This window comes from Lycium barbarum, chromosome 10 (assembly GCF_019175385.1).
Source record: "Lycium barbarum isolate Lr01 chromosome 10, ASM1917538v2, whole genome shotgun sequence".
Classification (NCBI taxonomy): domain Eukaryota; kingdom Viridiplantae; phylum Streptophyta; class Magnoliopsida; order Solanales; family Solanaceae; genus Lycium; species Lycium barbarum.
In genome coordinates, this window is record NC_083346.1 from 119,794,793 (window position 1) to 119,806,417 (window position 11,625).

Genomic DNA, 11,625 nt, shown 5'->3' on the forward strand with positions numbered 1-11,625 from the left:
ACTCTACTATTAATTTCTTTTTAATTTATGTGGCGCATGCACTTACTTTTTAGTCCGATCTAGAAAGAATAATACTGTTCTAAATATGAAAATAATAAACCTCACACTTTTTATTTTACGCTTCATGAGAAACTTTTATCATCACACACATGTTATGATATGTTTAAGAACATAAGTTCAAAAAATACATACCATGCAGAGGAGACATGAGTAAAATAATAAATTTTAAATTTCGTACCGATTCAAACTATACCATATAAATTGAAAAGTATAATATATACTCCCTTCGTCCCAATTAGTTTGACACTTTTCACTTTTCGAGAGTCAAACGATTCATTCTTTGATCGTAATTTTTTCATATGTCTTTTAAATGTTTTAGATTATTAATTATGGTGACTTATAGTACTTTTTACGTAGTTTTTAAATATGTAAATTTCATTTTGAAAAATCTAACGATTCTATGTTGAAACAAACGGTCAAAATTAAAATATTTAATTTTCGAAAAACAAAAAATGTCAAATAAATTAGGATAGAGAGAGTATATTAGTACACAGAATTTAAACCTTTCTACAAAAGGCTTTTAAGATAAGAGAGAACCATCTTACAAGCCAAATAACCCCAAATCCAAAAAAAGCAAAACCACTTTTCCTATTATACCATTTGATAGACATTAGACAGCACTCAGTCACTCCTCTACTGTCTCAGTGTACTAGCTCTGTCTCAGTACCTCTGCTCCTTACGCTGCAAGCCAAACACCCCCTTATCTATCAGGCCAAATAAAACAATCCACAACAAACCAAATCACAAATTCTCTCTATTTATCTCTTCTTTGCTTCATCCTACACATACTCTTTTCTTGGTTTTGAATATTTTTATGTTGAGGTTGGTATTTGAGAACTTTGATATAGAGATGGGGTTCGTCGTTGAGATGTGTTATAACTCAAGATTAGTGTTTTTGTATAGGAAGAGGAAGTTGAGGAGCATTTTCTTGAAATTCAAAGCTCAATTCTTGAATCAGAAGAAGAAGAAAAAGAGTAACAAGTTGAGTTTTCACTATGATCCTTTAAGTTATGCACTCAACTTTGACAATGGCAACTTTGGTTTTTGCTTGTAAAATTTATCACTTACAAGTTACACCCCCCCCCCCCCCCCCCTTCCTCTCTTTTTCTTCCTCAACCCCAAAAATTCCTCTATAAGAATTTTGATATTTTTAGATGACTAGTTGCTGACCAGTTTAATTTTCTAGCTTCAAAAATGTTGTAAGAAGGTCTAATGACAAGTTAGTAAAGTGCTTTGTATGATTTTTTTTTTTTTCTATTTCTAGTTTTACTTCAACTAATAATGCTAAATTAATCCTTGTTACCTTTTTTGTTTTTTGTCAAGAATTTTGATGTTTTAAGATGACAAGCTGACCAGTTTAATTTTTACTCTAGCTTCAGAATGTTGTAAGGAGGCTTAATGACAAGTTAAGGAAGTGCTTTATTTCTAGTTTAACTTCAACTTAATGCTTATTATATTCTTTAGTATCTCTTTTGTAACATAAGTTAGATATGTGCAGAAAAAATTCAATGTGCCCTAGTGGCTTCTATGCTAATATTATTCTCACATTACTAGATTTTTTCTACCATAAAAAAGGGAATTGAGAAACGGAGAAATGAAGGATCAAAAACGCTTCTTTTGTTGTTAATTTATAATGTGTTAGGAATCAACGATAAACAACTTTTTCCCTCAAATGAAAGAATTAGTTGTTAATATTATTTAGTGACAAATTATCAAAAGATCTTTTTAGCTACATGCTATTAGCGCCAAAATTAGTGTAACAAATTTCATAGCTAATTTTTTTAAAAAATATATATTCTCTCATGAAAGGACAACATTTTCAGTTTCATTTCAGAAATTGAGGAACTTTGACAAACTATTAGGTGAAGCCATTTTGGATTTGATGAAATGGTTTAAAATCCTTCTTCGTGAATGTATCCTCCATTATTTTAAGTAGTTTTTTAAAAAAAATATTCTTGTCCTTTCTATTTTGTCATCTTTCAACAAAAGATATTTGCCTTGTGGAATCAGTTGAAGAATCTGATCCTTTTTTATGTAATAAAATGAACTTTTCTAATCAGGAAATAGCTTATCCATCTCCCTATTCAAGCCAATAATACATGCGTATTACGTTTCTATAAATGTTTTGAAGCCTTCAATTTAAGTGTTTTAGTTTGATTGAACACAAAATTTACAAAAATAAAAAGAAATAATGATTAAAAACACACATCAACTATCACTCTATCGCTTTTTTCACATACTTTTAACCATTAACTCTAAGAAAAGAGTCTTGAAGATGTGATTGTAAACATGTCAAATAAAATATTGAAATTAAAGAGTCGTCAAATGTACATAGCAATATTTCTTATTAAATAGACACTTAAATTAAAATGTAGGGATTCTAAAAAATTTGAATCATATTTATAAAATATTTTAAACTTCATTTTAGATTCATAATCAACAGAAGAATAATAAGAATAAACTCAACTCACAGTAGTTTACGTTAATGTTATTTGAAGTTGAAAGAAGGTACATAAAATTTCACCTCTCAATCATGAAATTTCTCTTTTCTAATTTATATGATGCATTTTTATTGTAGTACATTTGAAAGCAGTGATTATTTTTATATTTGAAAATAAATTTAATAAAATTTTTATTCTTAATAAATAATTGATAGTCACATAAATATTTAATTATTTATAATTAATTGTTTCAATTTTTTTGAAAAATAATTTATTTTTAATTAAAATACATCACATAAATTGAGAAAATTGAGACGGAGAAAGTAATAAAATAGGAAGGTTGCATTGCTTTTTCCTTTTTTTTCTTAAAAACCAAGTGAATCTGTCAATTTGAGCGGCCCAAAGTGCATATGTGGAAAAGTAAGGGAATATTGGGTTGTTCAATCATTTTCAATAGTTAAGTGGATATTGGAACCCTACTATTCGATGGCAATCTTTGTCCCTTAAAGATGTGGTCCTAATTCTTAATCCTTCGTGAAAAGGCTAGGAGCTTTGGATGAGCTTATGCTTATAAGTTGTTTGCAGCTTATAAATTAAAAAAAGTAAGTTAGGGTAGTTTAATTTATTTTTTTGGCTTATAAGTTGCTTTAGATAAGTTAAGTTAAATGAGCTTAATTATTTTTTTGAGCTTATTTTAAGCACAAAATGACTTTAAGCTGGCCAGCCAAACACTCAAAAAAGCTGAAAATAGCTTATAAGCAACTTATAAGCCAATTCAAACGGGCTCTAGGCTCCCCATCAATTACACCAAAAAGAAAAGAAAAAAAAACCATATGTATATGTGTAGATTTATTGAAAATGTTGATAAATATTGAAATGGCAACCTATTATCAATGAGGCAGGGGTACACTGGTGGAAAAGAAGCTTTTGAAGGGAAAGAATCCTTGCTAACTAAAAATTTAAATTATTAATTATTGTGACTTAATATTTTTTTGTATAAATCTATACGTGTGAACTTTATTCTAAGAACTTAAAGAAATATATAGACTTGAATTCACATGGAACTTAGATAGTTTGACCTTCGTACTCTAAACCTCACCAATGAAATGGATGAAGGGGCAACTAAGGAAGTGACCTAGTGGTCAATGAAGTTGAAGTCACGAAGTATGATAATCAAATTCATCAAAGACAAAAATATTACGTGATTTCTTCTCATTTGTCCAAAATTTGGTGAACGGAATTACTCGACACATCTGCTGGTAAGGAGATAGCAAATACCCTATGGAATTAATCGAGGTGGGCAAAAGCTAACGCGATTAACAAATAAAACAAAATAAAATGGATGGGAAAATGTAAAACATATATGCATATTAACTATGTAAAAGAAATATATATCTTTAGGTATCAGCAAACCCGGACTTTGTAGACCAACTCCTATCTGGATCCCCTGTTTGCTTAGCCAGCCCAATTGGATAAAACTTCATAGTTTCTTTTCCTGTAAAATATTTAGAAATATTTTTATAAATATAGGTCAATAAAACAGGTAATTCCTCTTCTATGTAAAATGTATATTCAATCAAATATGTTGATCATCTTTATACAAAATGTTTGTTCAAATAATTTAAGTAACGTAGCATAAAAATGACTCTTACTTTTAAATCTTTACTCATTCACAAAGTAATTGATATGGGCCGTTGTTAGAAATGCATTTTTATCTCTACCTTTATGACATAGAAAATCTAGAAGTGAAGTGCCAAAAATTGCTAGAATGTTGATTCAAAGATTAAAAAGGAGATAATGTATAACTTTGTAAAAAGAAATAAGAGAAATTTATACCATGAATAGCATATAAGCACTTATACAAGCTACTTTTTTACTGATAGATTTTGATTATTTCCTTATTTATGAAAATGTGCACTCATATTTTCGCTTTAATTTATCTAATAAATTCTAAATAGATTCCCAATGAGAAGGGGTCCATAGCTCAGTGGTAGAGCATTTGACTGCAGATCAAGAGGTCACCGGTTCGAACCCGGTTGGGCCCTTCTTTATTTGTTTTTAATTGATTGTTTTTCCTATTTCTTCTGTAATTGGTACAGTGAATCATCAAACGGACTATAATAGTTCACTTAACATTAACAGTGGTATATATAAACATGTTTATACCTTGTATTACCACTATAATTAAGTCACGATATCATTACTTGCTAAGCTTGTTCATTCTTTTGTTTTTTTAAAGTTAATCACTAGTTTAATGGGGTAGATAATGGAAAAGGGAAGACTAAAAAGATGTACATTACTATACCGGATTGAATAACCTATTTAATAATGCAGATCTAGTTTAATGAATTTTAAGTTAAATCATATTACGTACACATGTTATGCGGAATTTTATTCTACTTGGAAAAAATTGTGTTTATGAAATTAAAACATTGTAAGGATCGGTAAACATCAAAGTTTTCCTCATCATGTTTGTCTTCTTAATGACTGATTATATCATCTTCGCCTACTTATTTGTTGTGGATATCCAATTTGATATCGTAATAATTTTCCTAGCTGGGTTGATGACAAGAGGCTTATCGGAACTCTTGAAATCCTCACAATGGAGTTTGTTCAACCCTTTTGTTTACCCCTTAAATGGATAACAATTAAATTTATACGCGGTTCAAAGGGTATGCGGTTTAATTTAATACGAAAGATTATAAAGCAATAAATAATAGTGCAAAAGCGAGTTGGAACAATCAAACAACTATAAAACAATGATTGGTCTTAGGGAACAACCGATCGGTTGGCTCGAGTCCTCGGAACCGAGCTCAATTGATCTTTGTTGTTTTATCATGACTTTGTTGCTCTTACTATTTCTCATTTTCGCATTGTTTTGATTTGCTTGTCCGTATCTGACTCTTTTTCCTTGTTTTCCTTGTTTTCTTTTGAGCCAAGGGTCTTTCGGAAACAACCTTCCTACCTTCCAAGGTGGGGGTAAGGTCTGCGTACGCTTTATCCTCCCCAGACCCCACATTGTGGGATTCAACTGGGTATGTTGTTGTTGTTGTTATTATTATTGTTAGAGAGATTGATAAACACTTGGAATTAGATTATATTGCTTAATATGTTTTGTGAGTATGAAAGAACTGGCCAAAAGTAAAAGGGGTCCTCCTCTTTATATAATAGAGGAGTCTTAACCCTAGTACAAGTCTAAATAAGGTACAAAATCTTCAGTAACTGACGAGCGAGATCAGCGCTGCCATATCCGACTGATGGCGGATATTTCGGACCCTCATATATCACGGTTAACTGCCTTCTCGTCCTATCTCGGTATTCAGTTCTAACCGAACTCAACGACCTGGGACCAGAGGTGCTCGGTCTTGCTACGATCTAACGCTTGACCTTGATCCCGATTGGGATTCGTCCAATCCAGCAATGATCATCATGATCTTAGTTTTCTTGTCAGGAAATCGAGGATATCTTGTCCTCGATTTTGCCCGTATACACCTTTTCACTAGAAAACTATATTGTATATACAAGATCAATTAATTTTTATGTATATATGTAGTAGATACGTTGAACCCCTTGACTTCTTTCTGTATTTAATTCTTTAGATTTCGAATTTATTTTGTTCTCCGCTACATGTCTATACCTTGAACTTTCTATGGCTGATATGAGTTGTTGAAGCTATATATTTATGTGATGTACGTTAAGGTTTTTCCATGTGCTTAGAGAAACATGTTTCTTCATTACAACAAAGTCAGTTGACAAAATCATGACATACATGGTCAGAAAGTCATGGGCTAATTAGGACTTCCTTTATCTCAACAAAAATGTACATTCATAAGGTTATTTGACACGAACATGTGAATTGCTCAAGTCGAAGTATACACAATTGAATTTGCACACTAACCTCATCAGTCAAGCATGACTAGTTTTCCCAATCCAGGTACCTTCTTAACAATCTTTCAACACCATGGAAGCTTAACTAGCTAGGTCACTATATAGGTATCTGATAATTGTTATAGACCCATGCGAATTTAGAATTTAAAGTTTATGATTATCTATAACAATCTTAAGTTAATATAAACTAATAATTCGATTCACGATCAAATATTTATAAACATATAACGAATATCTTAATAAAATACAAATCTAGACATAAGCTACTGGATTCACATGATTTAATCCTTAATTTATAAACTAGCTAAGTCTGCCCCTAGTTATATAAAGATCTAACGGTCCGCCCTTTATTTTAAGTCATAGATGGAGAAATGAAAAAAGTAGTAGTTTTCTGTCAAAGAAACATATATAACATAATCTATAGCATAAAGACGTTCAAGCCCGTTTAGTTTTCTGTAAAAAGTCCGTTTGTATAATTGATTCTCAATCTACAATAACCTTCCATCTTTATTCTGGCGTGAAGCCAATAATGTGAGCAAGCTCACACATTTGACATTTTATGAGAAGCTAAAATCAATAAATAGACCTTAAAAACAAAGATTTTGTAAACGCGAACAAAACCAAATCAACATAGACCTTAAATAGTATTGACAGCAAATGATTGACAAATCAGAAATAGAGATCATTAACCCACTGCATGGGCAGCGAGGAAGCACGTACACCGTTCCACTACTAAAAAATCACTATTTTCCCAATGAAATTTCTTATTTGAAAATATTCAGCAGCTATTCCCACATATTTTGAAAGAAACAGATTTTATTGTTTTCACACAGAAAAAGTAGGAACTTTCATGAAAACCTATTTCCTGCCATGTGGTTTTCCATTGAGATGGTTCGGTGGAAATAAAGTGGGAAAATAATATTTTATAACTTAAATTTCTCACTGATTATCAATGGGAAAACCTCTATTTAAAATAGTACATGTGTTCTAACCATCAAGGATAGTGATGAAATGAATAGAATCTTTTTTGCTCTGGATAAAAGGTCTTGGGTTCTAACATTGAAAATCAAAAAATAGTGACAGAGAACGCTTTAATGACCTGCAACACAAGTTCGGATTAATAGAGGCTCCAAAACATATACCAAGACACTAGTGTAAAACCGTCCCTTCTTGGTTTACAACTATTATGAGAAAGCAAAGCATGCATTGACATTTAGATAAGAAAAATTGGACGGCAACTAACGTATCTCTCCGCATTCAACGCTACCTAATTCATCAATCTGTCTTACACTCTTCACATTTAGCCTGTTTGGATGGGCTTGAAAAAAACTACTTTTTTTTTTTCCCCCTCCCATTTTAGGAGGATTTATAGTGTTTTCACACTTCCCCTCCAGTGTGACTCGAACCCAGGACCTACCGATCGTGGGTGGAGGTGCTTAACCACTGAGTCATCCCTACTTATAAGCTGTTTCAGCTTATAAGTTAAAAAAAATAAAAAAATTTGGTGTAGCCCAACTTATTTTTTTTGGCCTATAAGCTATTTTAGATAAACTAAGTCAAACGGGTCAAATTATTTTTTTGGGCTTATTTTAACACAAAATGACAAGTTGGTTAGTCAAACACTCAAATTATATATATATATGGGTGTCAATCTTGTCATATATAAGGTTCACAAACAATATCAAGAAAGTGAAGAAAAGAAGATAACAAGAATTTTTTTCAAGAAAAAAAACAAAATATTTCCTATTTTTTAGGATAGAAAGGACATAGTTTTTGGGCCAAAAAAAAAAAAAACTCATGCTTTTGTTGTACAAAGGGGGACCCCAATATTTGAATATTAAATTAGGCAGGATGCAACTACATCAGTGCCTTTTGTGAATTTCCAGGTCTCACATGGGTAATAGAGCAGCCACAAAACTAAGATAAGTTATTGGAACACAGTGCACAGATAATTCGGTTGAAGCACAGTGATTATACCTCTATAATATAAATGTATCTGTCGGGGACTAATTTAAATGAGCTATTTCATTCGAATGCAATAATTTTGACTTAAATAATCCTATATATATAAACTAATTTAATAAATAAAAATAATATATTTTTGAATTCAGTGAATTAGAGATGAAATGCGATAGAATTCCAAATCCAAACTCATAAATTCAAATACTGAATTTGTCTCTATATAATGTATGTCATATAATGGATTCATTTCTCTACTCTTTCTTGGAAGTTAGATGATTATTCATAGCTATCATATTGATAGCAAAAGAAGAGTTTTCAGGATTAGAATATTGATTTTGGAGTCAAGGTGTTGTTATAGGTATTGTCTCAACAGTTTATGTTTATGAAAAATACCAAAGTAGACTAATTAAATGTGGAAGCTATATATAGTTGACTAGTTGAGACTTGAGAGTTACGTTGCATTTGATAATTTGATAACTTTACTTCTTTTGCAAGGCTCTATATGCGGTAAATACTTATATTTGCGTTGATCTTTTGATTTGTTTCATAACAGTATTGTCCAACGCCCACTTCATCATAATTTTTAACATTATCATTAACTTCTCATTCATTAATGGAGAATGTTGGCAATCAACGACCTTTGAATTCAAGCTGTCTTGATGATCATGTGCTTGATGTATAATATAAGGGAGTAATTAGTTGTAATATTGGTCAGAAGCAAATTCAGAATTTTAATTTGATAGACTCTAAGCACTTTAAGGTTTTTAGCACTAAATTTATTATACTTTTAGAATTAGGAATTTAAATTTAATATTTATTGAAAGTTCTGTGTATTTGAACATAAAATTTTTATTTCACACTGAAAATAATGAGTTTAGCTAAACCTGGATGAAGCACTAGAATTGCCCAGATATCAGTGTTGTACAGCTCACAAACCAGGCTTTAAGGATTCAAGAAAAAGGTTAAGACCTTTATAAGACATTAAAAATGTTATTGATCAGTCATTAGTTCAATGAAATGCCTATCCAAAATGCTCATAATCATCATTTAACAAATAACAACCAATTGCTGTCAATCAATATGGTCCTAATTAATTTATTTTATCATTTCTTTTAGTGCGTTGTACTTAATTATTTCACCTCAAGTGTCCCCAACGTCTCTTTCTTAAATTGGAAAATTTGTTCTCTATAATATTTGTTACTATGAGTTAACTCATTTGACACTTTTTACTTCAAATTTAAGCAAAGTGAAATTGGATTAATATTTTGAAATATACATAGTTACCGTTTTGACATGTGATAAAACAAACTTAGTTTATATAAACTCATGAGAAATTCAAAAAAACTGAATTATTTTAACCAGATTTCACTTTAAAAATTAATCTCGCGCACATGAGAAATGAGTCTGAAAGTAAAAGTAGTATATTCTCCAACCCCTCCTCACTCGAGAGATATACATGAAGCCTAATCCAAATCAATTTGTACGGTTGGATTTACGATCAGTATTACGTTTTGAATATTCCACTTATACATACACAGATACTTTCTTATGAGAAAGACACAAACACAAAAATAAATAAAAAAATTGGTAATTAAACAATAATTTCTTCTTTCTTTCCTAAGATTTCTGCTACTAAATTATTCTTTGTTACTTCTATTCCTAGTTTATACTAAAAGAACTACCTATGCCCAGTTAAACATTCTTAAGGATAGTATCATCAATAACATGCCTCAAGCTTAATTGTATTTCAAACAGCGTTTACAACGATTAATATCACAAAGAACATAGAGAGAGAGAGAAATTCCTCGTACAAAAGAATAGCAAAATCATAACTTTTTGAGCTAGAAAAATATCTTCACAAACTATGGATCATATGTGAGAACCAAGATTCTATGATGACAAGTAGTGAATTTGTCATCTTTTTGGGGTCCCAAATAAACGACAAAGCAGCTTTATGATTGCTAAGTAATTTGAACAAACTCTTGAGGCCACACACGAAACTAAACTGGTCGTATAGGGTCACAAATTCATTAGTTTTTCAAAATCCAATGTACTACCAATCTTATGTTTATTAAATACTTCTTGTACAAATCAGTTATAATCTTAGACTTGATCACCTCTTTCTCACATTAGATATTTTGATAACATCATGCAATTTGCATTTTCTCGGAGTGAAATATAATCATACATTACAAAAAAAGGCATGAATTAATCACGAACTTCATCATTAAATAGCTCGTAGCTAACAAATTTTTATTATATGCATTGCTACTCTATCGATAAATAAGATTAACCTATCTCAAAGAATAGTAATTCAAAATACAAGCGTCAAAATAATCCACTCGGCTATATTGGCCCCCTCGCCTAGTTACCTTCCATTTTATGTTATTTAAGCTATAAAAGAAAAAAGATTCAAGTTTGAATATTTCTCCTTTTTTTTATTTAAAAGAAGGCAATGAAGTCACTTTTTAATAAATTTTTGGTATATATTGTAAAAATCACAAAAGGATAATTATAGAGAAGAAAGCCAAATTTTGTTTACCTTAATTAGCTACCAATTGAGTTTAAGTTGCTTTCTGTGATTGGACCGTCTAATTTTAGTTGCTAGTAAACTTCCAAAACAGGAAAGTCGATAATCATTTCATTAGTACAACATCAATTCAACTAACCAATAAAGAAATCACATGCCTTTGTCTAGTTGTAGGTTGATGAATTAAATCCTAAACATTTTTTTCTTAAACGGATATTCACGATATTCAATGTACAGTCAAACCTCTCTATAGTGACAGTGTTTGTCCGAAAATTTCATGGCTACTATAGTGAGGTGCTGTTATGCATGTATCAATGCATTCGATATTTAGATCTCATTTAGCTGTTATAAACAAAAGTACGCAAACAATTAACTTTTTGTACTTTTTATGTTATAAACGAAAACAATATATTTGTAAATTTTAAAATCTCAATTGATTTTCAAATCTCATAAATTAAAAATTGAAAAGACTAATAAATTACTACTAAATCCATAACTAGTTGTACCACACAGATAAAGAATTAAAATCTATAGAACATATGCATTTTAAATTAATTGAGAATTTAAAATATTTCAACTTTGACGTAAGAACTCTACAATTGTAGGTTGTTTCTAAATTCTAGTCTCTTAGTGATAATATAATGCTTGAACTGATGAAGAATTTTGTCCAAACTTTCAGCAAAAGGCAATTCAATAGCTTTCCCTTGAAGGCTGTCTAAGTGTTTAACAGTTGACTCTTCTATC

General features: G+C 30.6%; 1 long non-coding RNA gene and 1 other non-coding gene across 2 annotated transcripts; both read left to right on the top strand.

Annotated features, from left to right (window-relative positions):
* The first annotated feature begins 588 nt into the window (after positions 1-588).
* Positions 589-1,288, top strand: LOC132614657 (uncharacterized). Its single transcript, XR_009572399.1, has 2 exons — positions 589-882; positions 964-1,288. It is a non-coding gene; the product is annotated as an uncharacterized LOC132614657 (long non-coding RNA).
* A 3,186-nt stretch (positions 1,289-4,474) lies between these two features.
* On the top strand, positions 4,475-4,546 carry TRNAC-GCA (transfer RNA cysteine (anticodon GCA)). Its single transcript has one exon. It is a non-coding gene; the product is annotated as a tRNA-Cys (tRNA).
* Positions 4,547-11,625: the final 7,079 nt, after the last annotated feature.